The sequence below is a fragment of the Rhodnius prolixus genome, unplaced genomic scaffold, assembly GCF_049639745.1.
Source record: "Rhodnius prolixus isolate KJV_2025 unplaced genomic scaffold, Rpr scaffold_4, whole genome shotgun sequence".
Lineage (NCBI taxonomy): Eukaryota > Metazoa > Arthropoda > Insecta > Hemiptera > Reduviidae > Rhodnius > Rhodnius prolixus.
Genome location: NW_027411614.1, coordinates 41,767,209 through 41,787,876, shown reverse-complemented (window position 1 = coordinate 41,787,876; position 20,668 = coordinate 41,767,209). Strand labels below are relative to the sequence as shown.

Below are 20,668 nucleotides of genomic sequence, written 5' to 3'. Positions count from 1 at the left end.
ATTTTTCAGTAATATTGTGGGCATTATCAGAATTTGGTTATGTTCCTCCATTGATTACAGTTAACTTAAATCTCTTGCAAAACCATTTAAACACTAATAAACTCAAGTACTAATCAATATTCAATTGTAAATTCATAAATTTTCTCGATACTCTGTTGCAGAATTGGGATATGAATATTTACAATTAGAAAACAATCACTTGAAATTACAGTTGATAAAGAATATTTTCTAGCGTTATCGTTACACGTGTGTTTGTATACCATTATCACATTATTTGTAGCTTTTAGGTAAATATTATTACTTCAGGGGGTTGACCATTGATTTGATTTGATAAACGATTTACGTCTTTAGCCAACTGAATTTTGAAATTGGCTTTAAAGTTGGTTTGCACAGCTTTAGGGAGCTTCTAGTTTGATAACCGTTTCAGAATCATTTAGAGTACTGTGTCTCATAAATTACTACGGAAGGAAATGTGTTGCTAAATTTTCGATTTTGAGAAAATTCCTTAACCAAAAGTACCACTTTGCAGATAAATATATAAATATAAATAACTCTTATTCGAATAATTTTTCTATTTCTTTGATTCAGGGGAATGATTTTGGTTCCCCTTAATGGACCATTTCAGTACATTGTGCAGTTTTACAATCTGGATAATTTTATTGAGAATTAAATATGTTTCTAAACTAAGGATTCAAGATTGGCGAGGAATCGGTCAAATAAAAAAACAACAACTCGTCTTTTTGCCAACGTTTCGACAAATATATTGTCTTCTTCAGGGCGTGGCTATGCGGGTTGGTTGAGTTACAGAAACTGTTTCTTCTAACTCAGTTCAGAAACTGATTTAGAAAAATTTCAACTAAAATGGCGACGACCGTTAAGAGGAAGTGGTCCAATGAACAGATTTTTTTATTATTTATTTTTTCAAATCAAGAGAATATCTAAAGTTATTTATTGGTGCCAGGAGCTTTCTGAGTGAGCTGCCAGTGTATAGAGTATGTTGCGTCGCTATAGACAACACTGTCCATCAATAGTGTGAGGTTCTAAGAAGAGACAATCTAAAGACTACAAGCTATAAGAAAATGGCCATTCCCGCTAATGTGCGCTAAAGTAGAAGATTGGTTGATTATTAAAACAGAGCAGTCGGCTAGAAAGAGAAAGAGAGCACTCGTGTCGTCATCGCCAGCCTCCTCCTCATCATCATCACAATTAGATTGGAATACATTTTTGTGCGCATGCGTACCACTCTAAAATCTTTCCTAAGTGTATGCTGGTGGTACATCCATGTGAAGACACGCCGAGCCACCAATGGACCAATGGACGAGCTTATATGAGGTCTAGATATGAGATGGACCTCCCCTAGCAACTCTTACAATCCAAGATTATAATAAAAAGAATCACAAGAGACAAGTATGTGTATGCAAAGTGGGCAAGCTATCCAGTAGTATAGCCGTATAGCCACTAGACATCTTGTGCGTACGTACGTATTGCTAGAGCTCTTCCCTCTGAGCACTGTGAATGTAAGCTCTACTCGCCGCTAAGATCTTCTTGTAACTGCGCTAACCTTCAGATTTACTCCGCCAGCCATAAATACTGTTCTTGCATTTATATGCACCTATACTATATACATATATATAGTAAAACTATTTCCTTCCACAGGCTAACTTCTCTGAACAGTGTCGGCTATATATATCTGTCTACTGATTGGCTACTGCTTTTAAAACTTCGCTGAATTTATTATTTACACGAAGAACCGATATCTAATGCGATTCACTCTAGGAATTTCTTCCTGGAATTTTCAAGGTTCTAACTTCCAAATTTAATGCTAACATGATAAAACATTACTGTCTAATAATACTTGGATATAATATCGAGAAGCCCCCAATCCAGCATCCTCAAAATCGTTGGAGCCGTTTTCGAAAATATTACAAATATCAGTTTTGTAAAGTAGCGATTTTAGTTGAACGATTTTGGTTAAAACCTTGACGTCTGAAGCGTCAATAATATCAAAACGCTGTACATCAATTGCTGGTGAAATCTCAAAATACTTTGTTATTCCAAAACTTCTTCTAGTTAAACACTTGAAGGGATAATTATTAAAAAAAATCTATGACTAAGTGAGGTAGAAATGGTAGATTTGGGTTTATGGCAGGTAAAAAACTAAATACAAACACTCACCCACACGAGTGCATAATTATGCTGTTAGTATTTGTACACATAAAACAAATTCCAGGCCATTATGGATTATAATGTTGTTATTAAAAACAATTTGGAGAACCCACCATGACAATATACTCGTACCACATTAAACATATATGTGTTATGTACAAATCTATAATTACATGTTGAACTGAGCCGTTATTATAGCGCCATCTATCCGAGTGGCGGTCCAAAATGGTCTGGGTCTGTCTGTCACAGTCAGTTTCTATTTCCCCTTTAAGAACAGCTCTGTATGAGGATGGTACCAGGATTCATCAATGGTTTTTTACTTCTTTTTAAGGAGAATGTATTCAGATTGTAGCAAATTTTCAAAGTTTTCGTCGGAATACATCTTTTGGGTAGCTGCAGTAAAACGGAAGCTGTTCTGCGGTAGAACGGAATTTTAACCATCCAACCACCGGAAGTGCGAGATATTGATGCATATCAATTTTCAATTTTTTTCTTATTCTCTCTAAAATGGCGCATTACGAGGGTCGTTTGAAAAGTCCGTGCAAAAATAAAAACTACTTAATTTTTTGGGGTAAACCTTTTTTATTTTTCAACATAGTCTCCTTTTAGGCTTGTACACTTCGTCCAACGCTGCTCTAGTTTGTTGATCCCTTCCGAATAATAGGATTTGTCCAAGTCTGAAAAATAGCCATTCGTTTCTGCAAACACCTCCTCGTTTGAATAAAATCTTTTTCCCGCCAGCCATTTCTTCATATTGGGGAACAAATAGTAGTCCGAGGGAGCCAAGTCTGGAGAATAGGGGGGATGTGAAACGAGTTGGAACCCTATTTCAATTAATTTTGCGACCACAACTGCTGAGGTGTGAGCTGGTGCGTTGTCGTGATGGAAAAGGACTTTTTTGTGGGCCAATCGTGGGCGTTTTTCTTGCAGCTCGGTTTTCAAACGGTCCAATAACGATGAATAATATGCACCTGTAATAGATTTACCCTTTTCCAGATTGTCGATGAGGATTATTCCTTGCGAATCCCAAAAGACAGTCGCCATAATATTTCCGGCCGAAGGAACGGTCTTCGCCTTTTTTGGCGTAGATTCCCCCTTGGTAACCCATTGTTTAGATTGTTCTTTGGTCTCAGGAGTGTAGTGATGTATCCATGTTTCATCCACAGTGAAGAAACGACGCTTAAAGTCCTGCGGATTCTTCGGGAACAGCTGCAAACCGTCCTTGCAACACTTCACACGATTTCGTTTTTGGTCAAGCGTGAGCAATCGCGGCACCCATCTTGCGTATAGCTTTGTCATGTCCAAATGTTGATGCAAAATATTATGTACCCGTTCATTCGAGATGCCCACAGCACTAGCAATCTCATGCACCTTCACTCTTCTGTCATCCATCACCATATCATGGATTTTATCAATGATTTCTGGAGTAGTAACCTCAACAGGGCGTCCAGAACGTTCAGCGTCACTTGTGCCCATATGGCCACTCCGAAAATTTTGAAACCACTTATAAACTGTTCTAATCGAAGGTGCAGAGTCACCATAATGTTTATCAAGCTTCTCTTTAGTCTCCTGAGGCGTTTTGCCTTTCATAAAGTAGTGTTTAATCAACACACGAAAATCTTTTTCGTCCATTTTTTGAAAATCACTCGACTTCCTCGATTCAAACGAATGCCAAACACAAAGAAATAGACCGATCTGGCTGAAACTTGGTGTGTATTCTTCCAAGAGATGTTACTAACTAAACATAACCTCGATACGCGCCAGTAGTGCTATCTCTCTGACTTTGCACGGACTTTTCAAACGACCCTCGTACATTTCATTTTTTTGCCTAAAGGTCTTTTAAATTAAATTGATCCAGAGTTTTAAGGCAGCATGCTATCTTAAGGTACTAGTAGAGCGCCCTGATTGAAGTAAGATTTACAGTTACGTCTGTAGTGACATTAAAACGTATTTTAAGTGTAAGTAACACGTCGATTAATCGGAATTATGATTTTATTGAATAGAATGTTATGTTTTGCTGGCATTTTTTCACCAACAAAGTCAGTTGCAAAGAATTTCTCCAAATTTTAAGGCAAAATCCGCCCAGATCCTTTTATTTAAATATATTTCAGGGAAAAACTATTTTTAGAGAAGTTACAGGGAATGTAGGGTCCGGTTTTTGGCTAAGGATGTTACGTCTCGGGGAGCATTCGCTGGGAGTTTACCCAGGAGTCGCTCTCCAGAATTAAGAGTCTGATTAAACGGACGGGTCTGGAGGGCGAGCTATAAAAGTTGGGGAGTCACAATAGATCCAAAGGGGTCGCGGTGGCGTAGGCCACCAGTGTTTCACTTCCTTACGAGTTCAAGGGGCCGGATTTTGAAACCTTTGCAACTGATCTTTAAATTTTCTTTTCCTAGAAACTTCTTATAGCTCTCATCCGGTGATACCCAGTGTTCTCTGTTGTCTGTAACGAGAGAATACTGTCCAAAGGTCGGTAGTGCACTTAAAAAAAGCTCTGGGAGCTAATAAACTCAGATGTTTCGCGCCATAAATTTTGCTGCCACAATAGTAAATCTTTGGTTACTGTACCGCAATCGCAACTATAATTTTATCTTGAATACACTTATATGATTTTACTTTCTTGCAAATATCAAATCGCAAACATTAATTTGCCATTTTCTGAACTCAAACAATAAAATGACAACTCCAGGTCACACTTAAATCATATGAAGAACATAATTAGGCTGCCAAGTGGAACAAGAGGGGCAAAGCATGCTTTTTAATTTGTATTCAGTCTTGGAACGAATTGCATTCGATCACTAGTGAGAAGGACTTCACGCGCTACTGTGATTTTTTGCCGCTATTCGCGTGAAATCGCCTAGCAAAACTCTTATATGAAGTAATTCATTATTACTTCCAATAAATCGCCACGGGAACCACTGACTACTTAAGGCAAAGGGGTGTAATTCTACTTCTTCTGGTCGTGCCATTCTATTAGTGTAATTTACGGCCACCTGTGACATTTTAGGAACAATTAAATATGTAATTTAAGTCCCAATTTTGGAGAAAATCTGCCAGTATTAACACCGGTGAAATTCGCACCAGATCGTGGTCAGATAACCTAATGAATATTACGTTTAATTTAGAGATCGCACATAAATGAAAAAAAGAAACTGAAGTACATAGGTGGAAAGGGTAGTGGATGCTTGGCGTGTGTTAGTGCACTCCGCAATGAACAGCCAGGTTAGCCAACATACACCTATAAATAAGAAAAAAAAAAGACAGCAAAAAGTTGGGAGACCCACTTCTCACCAGCCATATGCATACAATGATGAGAAAGGTTTCCTTTTTTTTCCCAAACATAAACTTCCATCATCAGATGGAAGATTCGCCCCTCCCTTGGTAATAATATTATAAGTTCGTCAGGGAAGGGTTGGGTGGGCTTGTACGTGGAACTTGACAACTGTACCTAACAAATCTGGGCCACTGTGTCAGCAACAAGATAGTTAACTAAAATATTGTAGTACATATATGTACGGATGTGTTCTCATTAAGGAATGTTGTAATAATTGAACTGGAGTCCGAAGACCTCATTAGGTCTCATCCTGATGAACTACAAATCGTTGAAGAGGTTAGTTTTTGAATCGCTTCCTTATATATAGTACAACCAGTAATGATACTTTCTGAAGATTTTATTAGCAATTGAATCATAGAATTATTTGATAAAAGAATGTTAACTATCCTACAGAATTTGAACTAAGTAACGTAAAATGATCTTGATGCATAATTTTCAATTTCATGCTTGAGTTAATGATGTTACCGCTCTAGCAACGCATAATGCACTTAGCAAAATAGTAAAAATCACCTTCTAATCCTGCCAATGGCTGAAATTTCACAAGTAACCACCTATATTGTCTGCTACTCTCAGAAAGGTACCTAATTGCATACATCCCGCCTATTCGATCACGAGCACTCAGCTTCAGTGCATTCGAGGGAGTTAACAGTTAACATCACCGCAGTTTTTCTTTCACAATAGCGCTGCATACTGGGTTCTTATGAACATCCGTTTAAATTAAAGTTCTAAATTAAAGGGCTTGCAGCAAATTTTCAAATTTTGTTCGCTGTGAAAAGAAATGATGACAGCGAAATGATTACGTACTATATTCATTCTAAATTAATGAAATATAAATAGCTGTTAAAGGCAGGCATTCATTGAGGGCATGCCAGTAAGTCCAACTACCTATCTGATGTACTAAACAAAGGCGGGCAAGCTAACGATCATTACTATAAATTTCTAAAAGAGAAAGCAAAAATTACATCTATGGGATAATCGTAGAGTCCCAACTGGGATGGAACGGCCCAGAGTTACACTCTTAGTTAGTTTGGAAATGAGTCCATATTGAAGAAAGAGTCTGCCAATAGATGGAAAAAGATTATTATACAGTTATGAACCGGATTAAACAAGACTTTTTGCAACAGGGGAGGGAAAGTACGACATTATGTGGGCGCCAAATTTGCGAGATTGAGTCTTCGAACCTAGGGGACTTAACAAGAAGTTAATAATCAATTTTATAACTTTGCGATGTTCTCAAAATGACTAGTTCTTGCTGTTGAATGCTAATTTAATTTGCTATTTAAGTTATTTAATTTAATTTCACTGGTAAATTGCGTGATCATTATCTACTCAAACCGATTGAACAATATGTCACTCAACTTCCTCAACAAACATAAAGGAAGTTGTAGAAGAAAATTCTAAAGTTTGTTGAAGCTTGCCAAATCACAAGATTACAATATTTCCTTTACATGGAGCAGGTGGTTTTAAAAATTACAGTAATTTGCTGTTTGCATTTTGTGTAATTTGTAAGCAGTTCAAGATGACTTGAGAGATACGAGAATGAAAGAAACAGTGATAACGCCTCCAAAGCTAGGAGCTATGTCATCAGACTTCCATTGTTTGGGCCGATCTTTTGATTTCCAAATAAGAAACTATTACTAGTACTCTGTACTATGATTTACTATGCATTCTGTTAATGTGCTAGTAACAGCAACAACTGCAAAGATGTTAAATTTGCTGTATATATATATATATATTTCTAGCGGAACTATCTGTTTGAGATCCTGTACATCCAAAAAAGTAATTATGGAAAGTGGTCTACGTATAGATAAGTATATTTCTAGAGGGTGTGTGCTTCAATAGAATATGACAAACAATATAAATCATAGCAAGATCAGATTCTATTTAATTTGGGTTCTAGCTCCGTAACTTCAAAGTTCAAAATAGATTTTATCTTTTTTTTTAATGATTCTCTCAAAAAGATGCCGACGATTATCTTGTTAGTCGATTTCTGAATTTGAATCTAGCAGCCTCCCTTAATTATTATTGTTTTATTTTGTTTATTTTTGGAGATTCCGATGATGGACAATTCTCTTTGTAATGAGAGACGCCTGGCATTGCGCTGAAAAAGACCGGAGTTATCAGATATGGACGAAATTTATAATAATTAAATAAAAAGTGATTATTGAAGAATTGAGTTTAACTAAGTCAGAAATGTACTCTCCATCACTAGGTCTGTGATTAGAAGACTGGGTACTTCAGCTGGGACCCCAAAATCCCCGATAAAAGTGGCTACTCCACTTCTCCCTACGAGAACATATACTCCTTCTATCGATCATTACGCCACACTAGTTGCTGTATGTACTCCTTATAGTTGAGTATTAAGTATATTCCAAACAGTTGAGCGTTGAGCGTCCAAACTAATGATCGAAGAACATATACGTACTTATTGTTCATAAACCCTAAGACCGGTCTGCCACGTATCAGTCCATAGGAGTAGTTCTTGAACAGTAATACCAACTACAATCGACCTCTAACAAGATTCTCAAGTATACAAATTAATTTCCCAATCTCTACTAAGTAATAAACTTTATAAAAATATAAACAATGTACTTTAACTAAATATATTGTATTATATGTATATAAAAACACAGTACTTCATTGGTTTATCGTATCCAGCGCCATCTTTATATTTAGAATGTAACAATATTTTCCAGGCCGAATGGCAAGGTTTATCGGTGAGTTCAGGTATACAGCCGACCTTTTACAATTTCCATATATGCAAATTTGGTTGTAGAAATGTCCTTGATAAATTTATTGGTACACTTTATAGTTACTTATCTATATTATATTGCAATATTTTTTTATCATTTAACAATAAATAACTTTTAACAAGTCATTGAATGAATAATTATTGTAAGAAAAGAAATATATGAAAGAGAAAAGGAAGTAGAAGCAATAGAATTAAAACTTCCTTTTCTGCCATAAGAAGGGCAATTATGTCGAAAGTTTCGAATTAGTAGAAGAGGTTTTAGGATTTCGCTGCAAGGAAAAAAAAAATCCATATTTGTCTGAATAATGCTCGTCTTAAAAAAAGGAAGTAAATAAATACCTTCAGCCCTTGATTTGTGTGGTAAGGAAATCCGATAAAGGATACGAGCAAGACTACGGCTTCTATTGCGGTGGGAAAAGTAAGCAAAATGAAGCCTTGTTAGGGTATTTCTATGGAACAGCTTAGGAAAGTATGACTTGTTTTGCACGTAAACGCCAGCAAATGGTTATTTAGGGACAATAGCTCTTATCCTGTCGTACAGGATTCAGGAATAATCCCTTCGTAATTCTTAATTACTAAATGATTGTGCAAGAGGTAACTAGTTAAATGCTAGAAAACCAGTTTTATTTTGCAATACCTATTACTAACTCCTAGAAACCTATTACTAACTCTTCTTTGCTTTAATTAATAGTGTTAACCATAATTATGTTAATCACCCTACACTGTCTGCTTTTGGATCAGATGGAATGAAAAATATTTAAACAAATCTGATTCATTGCCTCTGTGATCATCCTGATCAATTAATTCGTCAGCATCTCATCTCTTACTCTTCCCGGCAACACCCCATTCGATGTGTAAAGGCTAAGGATTCGATGTCATTAACCTAGCCAATGGACAAAATGTAACATTTGGCGAATCACTATCGGTAATGACTACTCTTAAGTCTCTTTCGTTAGCAGAACCATTTTGAATGAATGAATGAAAATAAGAAATGTATAAGATATACGCACGCACATTACACTGAAATTTGAGGGAAACCTTACCCACCTCTCTTACTGAAATCTCCTTTTTATCGAATTTCCTGGACAAATTATTCAAATAGTCAAAGTAGACCAAAATGTGGCCAATTTCAAGCAAATTTTAATGAAATACTTTGGTATTGCTTCAGGAAAAATATCAAAAAAATTAGAAATACCTTCAGAAAAGTGATAGAACTAGATGAACCGAAGTCGGTATAGGTATAGAAAGTTAAGTTCGAAAATTGACCAAATTTAAATGCAAAATTAAGGAAATGCAAAACTCCCAAATTTGATGGATAAGAAGCTGCAATTAAGCACAATTGTAGAGGAACACGAGCACTATAATCTCAATACAGATTCTCTATCTGAGCAATATCAGGAAGTCTCCAGGACAGTTTTTGTATCGTGAAAAACTCAACAAAAGATGTACTATATATACTACATATATATATATTTATGTAGTATATATATATTTAATTATTAAAAATACAAATCACGGCCTGCTGAAGCGTGCTACATCACATCGCCATTTGAATCTAAATCATTTGTTTAATAAAAATTCACTATGCTGAGTGCGTCCGTGCCTCCTATATCGAACTCTTTTTTTATAAGACGTAACAAAACATTGACCTTTACACTCAATCTGTCCATCCTTATTCAATATGTCTATCTAGTGTTCTCCCGTCACTGTTATTGAATCAAGCCTGTATAAAGTAAAGTGATGCCCCATCATTTCAGGTCGGCTTAATATCTAACTGCAGTTCGTTCAATAATAATGCACTTCACACAAGAAATATTGGATTATGGGGCAAATTTTGTATGTGCTTACAAGATTCCCTCCCTTTTATAACAGCTTTTTTTCGATTGCCGGTTTTACATAAATTTGGACCTATCTGATCTTACTAGTGCTGCACGAGACCGAGACGAGGCGAGACTTTATGCAGTTTCGTCTCGGTCTCGTTTCTCGTGCAGCACTAGATCTGACATTTCATTCAAATTTTACTCCTTTGTTTTTGAAACGATTTATTAAACCCTTTTGAGATATTTTCTCTTATCGTTTATCTACTTCTCAGTTCTTATTTTATGCTTTCGAAATTACGTTTTAATTGAAACTGCAGTGCGTTTATACGTACCAAAAACGAAGTATCTTAAAAATGAAAATTTGCAGTCAACTCCAATCAAGTTCTGTTTAAATGATTAATTTCCCCGTAATTTAGCTTTGGTTATGCTCCAATAAACAAAATGTTGATGCACCTCTAAAAATCTTCTTTAATGTTAAATTTAAGACTAAACTAGCACATTTAATGCTTAATTGAAAATAAAAAGTGACAGAAAATATCATCAACAAACGGTGATCACATTAAATGAACAATGTGATTCGTGAGAAACAGCGTTCACACAGCTATACGTATTAAAATATTTGAAATAGAGAACAGTGCTGACAACTTTGACTGTAACAATATAATTGCTACCTGGCTACTGTAAATCTATATAACCTTAGTGGGTTGGTAATGAATTAACCTTCTTATCCCACATATTAATAATAGCCACATGTAATTGAACAGATTTAATTATAAAGAAATATTATATAATAATAATTGTGTTTATATACTGTTATTCCTTATAACCACGGAAATTAAATCCAATTAACTTTTTTTGTGAATATAATTAGATCTACCAATAAGAATGGAGGAAAATGGAAGAACATTTAATTTTATATTCAGCGCACTTTATTACATGAACAGGGAGCAAGCTGGGATTAACCTGCAACAATCCCACCACTCACGATATAGAGCTGTATGATATCACAGCATAATGGTTTGGTGTAGTGGTTATGACCTCGGACTAGTATATAGGAGATCCACAGCAGCATTTTATTTGCTGCAAAATAATAGAAGTAAAATTTGAGCTTCTGCTCTATGACTTTCTGGTAGGGGGTTTCGCATTAAATGAGTCACTGTTTTACATAGGACCTCATTGCATTTCTTGGAGGCTTCAATACTGGGCAAAAATGCTTGCTTAGATGGTCGTGGTGAGCAATCTAAAGCACCTGGTGGCAAGTTGACGGTCTTTGCAAGAGTCTACGTTCTAGAAACTGACAGCGAATTCAATGTGTCCTCCCTAGACATTTATCTGGAGGACACATGAACTGAGTGGTTTCCACAGACTCCTTCTTTAACTAACTGATCTTCTGTACCGCAGCTATCCTCTATACCGAAGATAGTCCATCGTCCAATGAAGGAAGTCTCTGTTTTATGGTTTCCTCGAACACAGTACTCTTCACCTTTCATTTAAGTGCCCCAAAACTGGCAGATTGGAAAAAACTATGCTCAGATATCTTTTCAGTAAGGACTGTTCGTTCATTAGGTGCGATCAAGCGTATCGTCATTTTTTCCTTGTAAACTGTGTGATTCAAGATTAAGTAGTACAGGTCAGTTTAAGAAATATATTTTATTCTTATTAAATTATTTTAATATTTACTTTAAAAAGATTATGTTTTTAAAAAATGAAGTACAGATAACAGATTCCTTGAGGAATCTGAATGAAGATTAGTTCCAAAGACTGTTTCAAGAAAAGTGACCGATTTTTTTCCATCTACGTCCGGTATAGATAAAATATGAATGTTAAGTAAAGAGCTATTTTAACTATCCAGCCTTTTATGGAGAAGTTTTAAGCCCCATTAAGCCTAAATTCTTGGCTAAGACGCATTTGTACAATATTTATTATTAAATTTACTTGTGCCAATAAAGCTGAATTTATTTATTTTTATTGAAGTAAGGCAACATCTGAGATCATTTTCTCTCGTTATAGACAACTGTTCTTCACCGAGCTGTAAGCAGAAGCTTACTAATAGGGAAAATGTACACGAACCTCGGGATCACCGAGTAAAGTCCAGTCCAACATTGAGCTAATTCTTCCCTTTAAATCATTATTAAGTCAGAACAAAAAAAGTAATGTCCTTGTTTCTGCCAGCTAATTGATACTGGGCTATTTAGTTGTATCGTCAAGTGGCCACTATAATATGTTTTACTAGATAGTTACCACGACATCACCGTTTCAGAAGAAAAACTAAAACCTCCGAATAAAAGAAAGCACCGGTGATGTCCAGCATTGCCTAACCACCCACCTATCTGTCAAATAAAGAAGTCTGACTTCACCAAGATCATATTTATGAAAGGGTTTGTAAATTTCCATTTACTGAGAAGGTATTTACTCCTTGCTAACTTAGTAAAGTTGCACAGCAGTGTGCTAACTAAACACAATATATAACAGAACAAAACTATGTATAATATATTAACTAAAAAGAGCCAAATGTATCCAGACAAAAAAAAATCTAACAGTTAGTAGTTTAGAATTTATAATATTTGTAGATTACATTTACATACAATGGAGTGTCCAAATGTTTTGTGGCCTCCTTTTTATTAAATAGATAATTATTATTAATTACTCCAGGTAGATTGTATAGGTGTAACTTACTTTTCTAACCCCCGCAACTCCCAACACAGGACATATACTATAATGTGCATATTCCTGTTTTTTGTTCTCTGCTAATAGTAGCAAACATAAAAAAAACGGTCTATAGTTACTTTGCCTCAAGAAATATTAGACAAAAAACAGTAACGGTGGTTAGGGACAACCCATAGCTAACAAAGACTTTTCTACAAAACCTAGGAATCAACTAGATTATCTGGGAAGGCTTTCAGGAAGATCGGGGAGCAGATAGTACACGGGGATACCTGCTCCCAGACGCCAATAAGCCATTCACACCCTCAGTGTCTTGTATCCGTCGGTCTTATCCTAGAAGTAGTTGCTCCAGAGGCACTGTCTGGAATGCAGATTTTATTCCCTTACGTAGGTGTTAGAATGCAGTAGGATTGTAACTTTAGAAAACAGACCCTCCCTCCAACCCTTAAAAAAAGAACTCTTCCCGGAAATTTTTTTTGGAACCTTCACAGTAAACCTAAATTACTGAAGAAGGAATGGTCTACAAAAGAATCGTTAGAGCCGTTCTCCAGATATGGCAAAAATCGCCTCAACAAAATGACAACTGAGGTTCAGTTCTCATAGTTGTGAGGGGTCCTCTCCTGAGTTCCTTGAGTTGGCAATTTAAATACCCAATTTAATGCCCACTAACACCCTAGAATAGTGGTACCAAAACTGACTACACCACAGAAATGGCATTCTAGTTTATAAAGGAAACGTATAAGTTACTGACATAAGATCTGTAAGTGTAAATTTTTTTTCTATTTTGAGTTTCTACAGAACATTCAAATTTTGAAGTCACATAGAATGCGAAAAAGAGCTTTATCAAATTGATGCATTTTAGAGCAAACTCAATAGCGGCGCCCAGCATCGCTAAATTTGATAATTGGTCGAATGTCACAAAAGAACACAGTTTTGGTCGCAATTGGTCAACCGATACTCCAGGAAGGCTTTTCCAGTTCTTGAGGTTTTCCAGGAAATAGCAGCTACCATATTGTTTCAACTTCCTCTACTCATTGCAAACTTCTAGAACTATAACTTTTGTCTAAAACACTTTCCTAGAGAAACTATTCTCTAGTTCTAATAGAAAGAGTGGCCAAATTTCCCTTTAAAGTGTCTTTTCAGAGTAATGTACGGTCTCATCACCTGTATATAAGATGAGATTAGAAAAGGGAAGGGACCTTATGCCCCACGGCACCGCAGCCACTAGAGACTTATTGTGCCTTCCCCTTAGGGTCTAGTAGATGAAACCTCCCCTACTAAGGAGGTCCAGGACTTTCCCTACTAGTTCTTTTTGCGCTACAAACTCTTTTGATCTCCAATGTTCCAAAGGTTTCATAGCGCAACCGCTCAATTTCAACGCAATCGAACAGCAGGTGAGAGGCCGTTTCCTCCAATTCCTGACACAATATCTGCCCAACGGTTCCGAGCTAATAAGCCCCTACCTTCTTCAGATGCTTCATGAACCCCTATACATTATAATTAGGAATTAAATTACGGGAGTAGAGTTCCCAATTTAAAGGAAAACCATTCTTCCATTTTTCTATATATTTTTTCGTGACTGTTCCAATGTTTTTCTTTAGTCGCGCTGATTTTCTTTTTTGTAATTATACAAGTAGTGTATTCTGCTCTGTAAATACACACACTAGAACTTAAAACTTATTTGAAGCATTTTTCTGTAAACTTATAGGGAGCTAAATTGCCCCAAGTTCAAAAGTACTAGTTTAATTTCTGACCTTATCAACACTGTAATTATAGCTTAAACAGTTTTACCAGAGGGTAACTTAGTACAGGAGCACGCAATGATATCAGTTTAGACATTGTAGATAACTCTTTTTGGTATATTTTCATGCAAGAAAAAATATTTTAAAACATAAACACTCTATTTTTTCTTAAATCTTCACATAATTGTTTCAATTTTCTTGTAACTGATATAGATAATTATGTTTTTCTTTCAATTACTGCACTAATGGAGGAGGCAAATGATGACAAATATTTAGCGGAAGAACAATTATTGAAGTTCTAGTAGCCAATTTACGTAATTAAATTTAGAATTTGCGCCATAAAGATAGTTGTCTTCAACACTAAACATGTTCTCTGCAATAGCGGGATATCTTTGGAAGGATGAGTAACGTCACTGCTCTTCCAAGCAGCTCACTGATCTTCTCTAAGACCTAACTTACTAGCTCTATTGTTATTCATTCTTTTTGGTGACTGATTCATAGTTTCAATGGGATTGAAAAAATAACTGCCATTTCAGTCGAGTAAAATTTATTTTGCCGAGCTTTCGACCTAGGGACTAGGTCATCTTCAGGGCTAGTTTAGAAAGTAATACTATTACATTTCAGGGTTGGTGTGTCTTCTGTCTTGTCTGTTCATGGACTGGTTTTTCAATCCCATTACTAGCTCTAATTAAATTCTTTGGCGAATCTGCGAAAACCGTTCCGTACAGTTGCATTTCCGGTCTTGGAAATTTGATTAGAGATTCGACACTCAGAAGTATTGACAAGGTGTAAGGGTACCCCAAAAAAAAGACACTTTAGAGGGAGAGAGAGAGAACTTGACTTCATTTCTCCGTGAGAATTCGGCTTAGAGCAAAATGACTTTGTTTTTGGTTAATCGCTAAAACATATAATTGAAACATTCCAAGGGAAATCCCTCTTTTTTTGAGGAGGCGGGTTAAAGTTTCCTTCGATATAATGTTCCTTATTACTTTAGACATTCGATATATAAACTTAGTAGACCGGAAGTGTCTCTTTTCTGAATAAATTGTTGATATTTTTCGCTCAAAATTTTAAGGTTTCTGATTATTTTTAAGATTCATTAAGTAAATTGTTGAAACAAAAAGTAAGTAATCTGTGTGCGTGATTCACACGTCTATTTCAACAACATCATGAATGAGCATTGGGAAAAATTTAAAATAGTTTTACAGCCACTTTATGTGTAAAGATGTCCGGGGACTTACGGGCATCACACCTCACCGGCACAAATCTATAACTACTCTAAGTGGCGGTGGCCACCTTTATTACGTAACATTGATATGTCACGCTCAATTTCCGCATCCACCGTCTTCAAATAATTTCTAACTTTTTTCTTTTCTTTTTCGCAACTACGCCAAAAAGAAGAAGGGGCGATTAGTTATTCTTAAATTTTAAATTTCCAATTTAGCAACTGAGAAAAATATTTGGTCCTCTATTGGACGGAAAAGTGGTTGTTCCCTTTGTCTTACTAGCTAGAAGGAAGCACTGCAATCACATCAAACTTTCCGATATTCGAGTTTACGCCGGATATATTCCCTTAGAGGTTCCCTGAAATGGGAAAATAGGTTTTTAGAAAATATTGGCAAAAAAAAAAATGCTCAAAAAAATAACAAATCGCAGGAACATTAAATTATGTCCGGGACTGGTGGACCTGTTGAAACCTGTCCGAATTTGTTGAACCGGTAGAGCATTTTACTCACCACATTCTTCACTTTTTGAGCTTTAAACTAGAATGTCTCCTATGTTTCCCTTTTAACCTATGACGGTATTATTATTATTATTTAAATCTATAACTCGTATTTGAAACATTTTTCTATGAAAGCTCCTGGGGGATAAAAAGATGGAGTAAAACTTTTTTTATTAATAAAATAAAATAAAAAGCATTTTATGTTTGCAGAGAACATCGTTGTTAGAACATAATATATATAGATATACAGTGGTCAACTTAGTGGTGATTGTTATTCCAGACAAGTTTTGTACCGACTTCCTGACTGCGTCAGAATTATTTAGTGGCTGGGCCTCGAAGGTTGTAGTTAAATAAATAACTCTCTATGAAGATGGACTCTCTTCGAAACTTTTTTGTACAACTTTTTTTCATCTTTGCTGAAGAAGGTAAAACGTTTAGTTGAAAATGGAATCATCTTACTGAGGATCTCTTGTAAACTCAACTCTACTGCAAGTACTCAAATTTGCTACTTGAACTTAAGAGAATCAAAGAAATATTTAATTGTAGTGCTTTAAAAAAAGGGTAATTTTTGGGAGTGGTTTTCTGGGGGAAACTCGACACGTAAAAAAATGGAAAATCCATCCAACAAAAAGTGAAATTTCTTGATTTCAAATTTCGAACTCCTCTATGATGATATCGTACGACGTATCATCCAAGACGGGTACTCAAATTTAGAGATCTAGGACTCTTAGAAACTGTACACTTTCTATAAAGCTGCAATTCTAAAAAAGGGCATCAAGTTTGTAGTACAATTTGCTAGTTGATAGGAATTATTGAATGGTCAACGGAGTGTATAGCGAAAGATGGGCAAGTGGAAGGAAATGCAGGTGAAGGCGGTGCGAGAGAGACGAGGGAGTGATGAGGTAGTAGATGATGAAGAAGAAGTAGAAGAGGTCGGCGAGCGGTGCCTCAGTGGGCCAACAGCTTCCTGACAGACACCCATGACTAAACACCTTACCTCCTGTGTTCGGCGTTTTTCTTTCTTTTTGGTGATGAAAGTCTTGTGCCTGGTGTGATAGTAGCAGGTTACCTCCTCGCCACGATGTAGCTGTAGGTATCTGTGTCTATCTAACTATATAAAGTTCTTCTTTCTGGCCTACACCACCACACTGGCCGCAAAATAGTAACGGTCCAACGTTCTGTCAGCATAATCTGCCCGGTCATCCTTGGGTGCCAGTCAGCCTAGGCCGACATCGCCTAAATCTCAGTATAACGCTGATCAATGAATAGTAGAGTAAAACGCTACAGTTGAATAGACACTTCGCTCAAGCCAGTTCCACAAACATATAAATAACCAAAAACGTGGTTATATAATTAACGAATTTTTATCGCTAAATTACGGTCGAATCTTCTGCGGAGGGTGGAGGTGATTCGATGGCACATTGTATGTACGGCAAGCAATGTTGAAATACCACTGACAATGCACTGATGCTTTTCTTGATGAATGATGATTACTGATTTGAAATCTTCCCAGCCATTTTAGAGAACAGTTGAAAAGAGGTGGAAATTGCCTTAATAATATCTTAAATTATAAAATATTTCGGATCACTGATCTGATACAAATTTTTGTTTTTTAATTTTGATTTAAGAACTAATTTTTAATTAATTCTTTTCATTTTACATGCAATTTTATTATAAGACTAAGTAGAATTGTCAATGAATATATTTTTTTTGTTAGCGTATTTTCAACGCTACGTGAAATTAAATTCCCATTCCCATCTAGAAAACTACCCTCTCATTAACGAAATTTTAATATTGACAATTATTCTTGCAGTAATTAATAAAAGTCACATTATATAAACAATATTAATGGGACAGTTTAATAATGATCAATAACTTAATAAATTACTATAAAAAATATATGAATGATCTGAACAATGCAGCTAAAGTATGCACGTGGGTTTCAGTTTTGTGCATGAACGTGTGGCGTTCGTTTGGTTGTGTTTGTAAATTATAAAAGCTGCAATAAATGCATCCAATTTGTATAAAAATATTTTATCTATAAATCATTATTCTGTAATTCACTATTTGTAACGTTGGTAAGTAATTATTTCTTGTCTACTACTTTTAATAAGGATCCTCTCGAATCTAACTCTGGCCAGTCATTACAATGTAGGTTCCGTCTGTTGTTCTAGAGTACTCTGTATGTGAACCTTAGGAAGGTAAATAGTTCTTGCCTGGACAGGGCTTGGATTTTCTTTTAGTTCATAAATGCATCTATTCTGAAATGCCATTCTGGAAGGGTTTGCAAATTACCTAAAGACGGCTGATATCTCTCTCTTTATATGACTTGAAAACTTATTCCAAACCCAGATTTTCTTATATTTTGGGAATAAATGGAAGTCAGTATCAAATCTGATAAATAGGATGAACTTCCGCTACAATTCATACTTCAAATTCCTCGATTTGCCAAAATTTGTCAAAATACCACAGTAGATTGCAATGAGGAGGAGGATTTCAAACATATAATAATGATATGTCCACGTTATGTACTAGAAAGGAAACGAATGTTTGACGACATATACTGGTATTTAGATGCACCATTTCGCTACGAAGACATAATATTCTCCACCAACATCTATGTGCTTAAGTCTATAGCAGAGCTAGCAATGAAATATGAATGTATTTAAAAGTTATAGCCTATTAGAAAGAATGGAAGAAAATGATTACAGAAGGATTACGGTGATTTTAATTTCGCTTAAGCTATAAGGATGGCAGGAGCAACTGATCCAACTAATGAGTTGTAGTTTATGTAAATAGTTGTATATAGTAGAGGGATGAATGTGTGAAGCGAATGTATTTATGAGTAAGAATGGAGAGTGAGTGATATTCTAGTGATTAGCACGTAGACGATGCTGGCTGTATGGCGGAAGCCAATGCCAAAAAAAGAAAAAAATACCACAAACAATGCACAGATGCTTTTACTGATAAATGATGAATATTGGGTGTAAAATCGTCCGAACCATTTTAGAGAAGAGCACAAAATAGAGGAAATTAATAGATTTCGTCACTACGGTAGGTTAATTTTTGTCCAAAATTGTATTCTCACATCTAATTTGAACATTTGGTCATTTTTTTTGTTTTAGAATAGTTCTGATCACACATTTAACAGATCTCTGAATTCTGGATTCAGAGGTCCTTAAGAAATTCAATCCAAATTCAGTGAAATTCAACAGCGTAACATCTGACATGATGACAATATTTCCTCTTCCATCTTGCAAGAGAAACTAAACATGAATTTGGGAGAGGTGGAATTTAGGCGATGTTTAGCCGGCCGCTCCACACGTAACTGGAATATTAATGGAAGGTTTGATCGTGGAGGCGCCCAATGACAGATACTCAGAAAGTAATTTGTCAGTGCATGTTGCAAGTTATGGTGTCTTGACTCATTCCTTATTAACAGTTGCAAAAAAAAATAAAAAGTTGTTGAATAATTTAACACCTTTAAAAGACCGGAAATATCAATATCAACAAATATGCCGACACAATTACAGGGAAATAAAAATAAATCAATAAAGAAAAGATCGGGAGGGGGCAGTTATTATTTAATAAACACTCCGATTTGGTAAAAATATTAATAATAGGAGGAAAAAAGCAACTCAAATTATAGGTTCATGATTGGTATAATAGGTGGTGTTAGGCGACAAAAGGTTGGCGTTGACTTTGTAATTTTTTGTAATGATCAGTGGGAGGTTATGTTGAATGTATGTGGAGGTTACACCCAATGGGGGTGCCCGGTCAAAATAAAAAAGGCCCCCACCAACTTGGGGGGCTAATGGTATGGTTTGAAGTTTTCTTTTTATATTATATACTTACAAACTGATATTAAAGTTATTTTCCATTTCTTTTTTTCTTTTCTTTTATGGCACGCAATTAAAAATTTGGATCGCACGGAGGGGTGTGGAGATGATAAAGAAATTGTAAAGGTGAAGAATTAGTGAAAGATGAACCTTTGACCTGGTATGGTGGCGCCTTCTGCACCATCCTCCACTCTAGCCGAGCGATTATATATTTGGGTGTTTGGGTGTTAGTGGGTGGTGGAGAGGAAGACAGAGAGGTGTGATGAATGAAAGGAAATGATTACAAAGAGCAACACAAAGTCGACAAAGAGTATAGAGTACTGGACTAAGTAATTACCCTTTGGCTGAGGGGCCAACTCACTCTCTGAGTTTGTCTATCTGTCAGTCTCAGTTGTGCAGCATTGTGAACGTGCATCAGTATCGCCACACCTTCTAACACTCTAACAACAACTAAACTGTTATTACGTATATAATTTGTTTTTGTGTTTGTGTTCATCCTTATTATAATATGATGTTGTTTCTGATGTTGATGATGTTGTTGTACTTCTTCATCTTCATCTTTTGCCAACATACAATTTACACTTTTGACACATAACTCCCTTTTGTGGGTGTGCGTGCGCGCATGCG

General features: G+C 35.9%; 1 protein-coding gene and 1 long non-coding RNA gene across 2 annotated transcripts in view; one reads left to right on the top strand and one right to left on the bottom strand.

The window, feature by feature from the left end:
• Positions 1 to 20,668, bottom strand: part of LOC141455333 (uncharacterized) — a 145,723-nt gene that overhangs the window by 52,142 nt on the left and 72,913 nt on the right. The gene's annotated exons all lie outside the window — the stretch shown is intronic.
• Positions 1 to 20,668, top strand: part of Sox15 (Sox box 15 transcription factor) — a 109,964-nt gene that overhangs the window by 28,454 nt on the left and 60,842 nt on the right. The window lies entirely within an intron of this gene.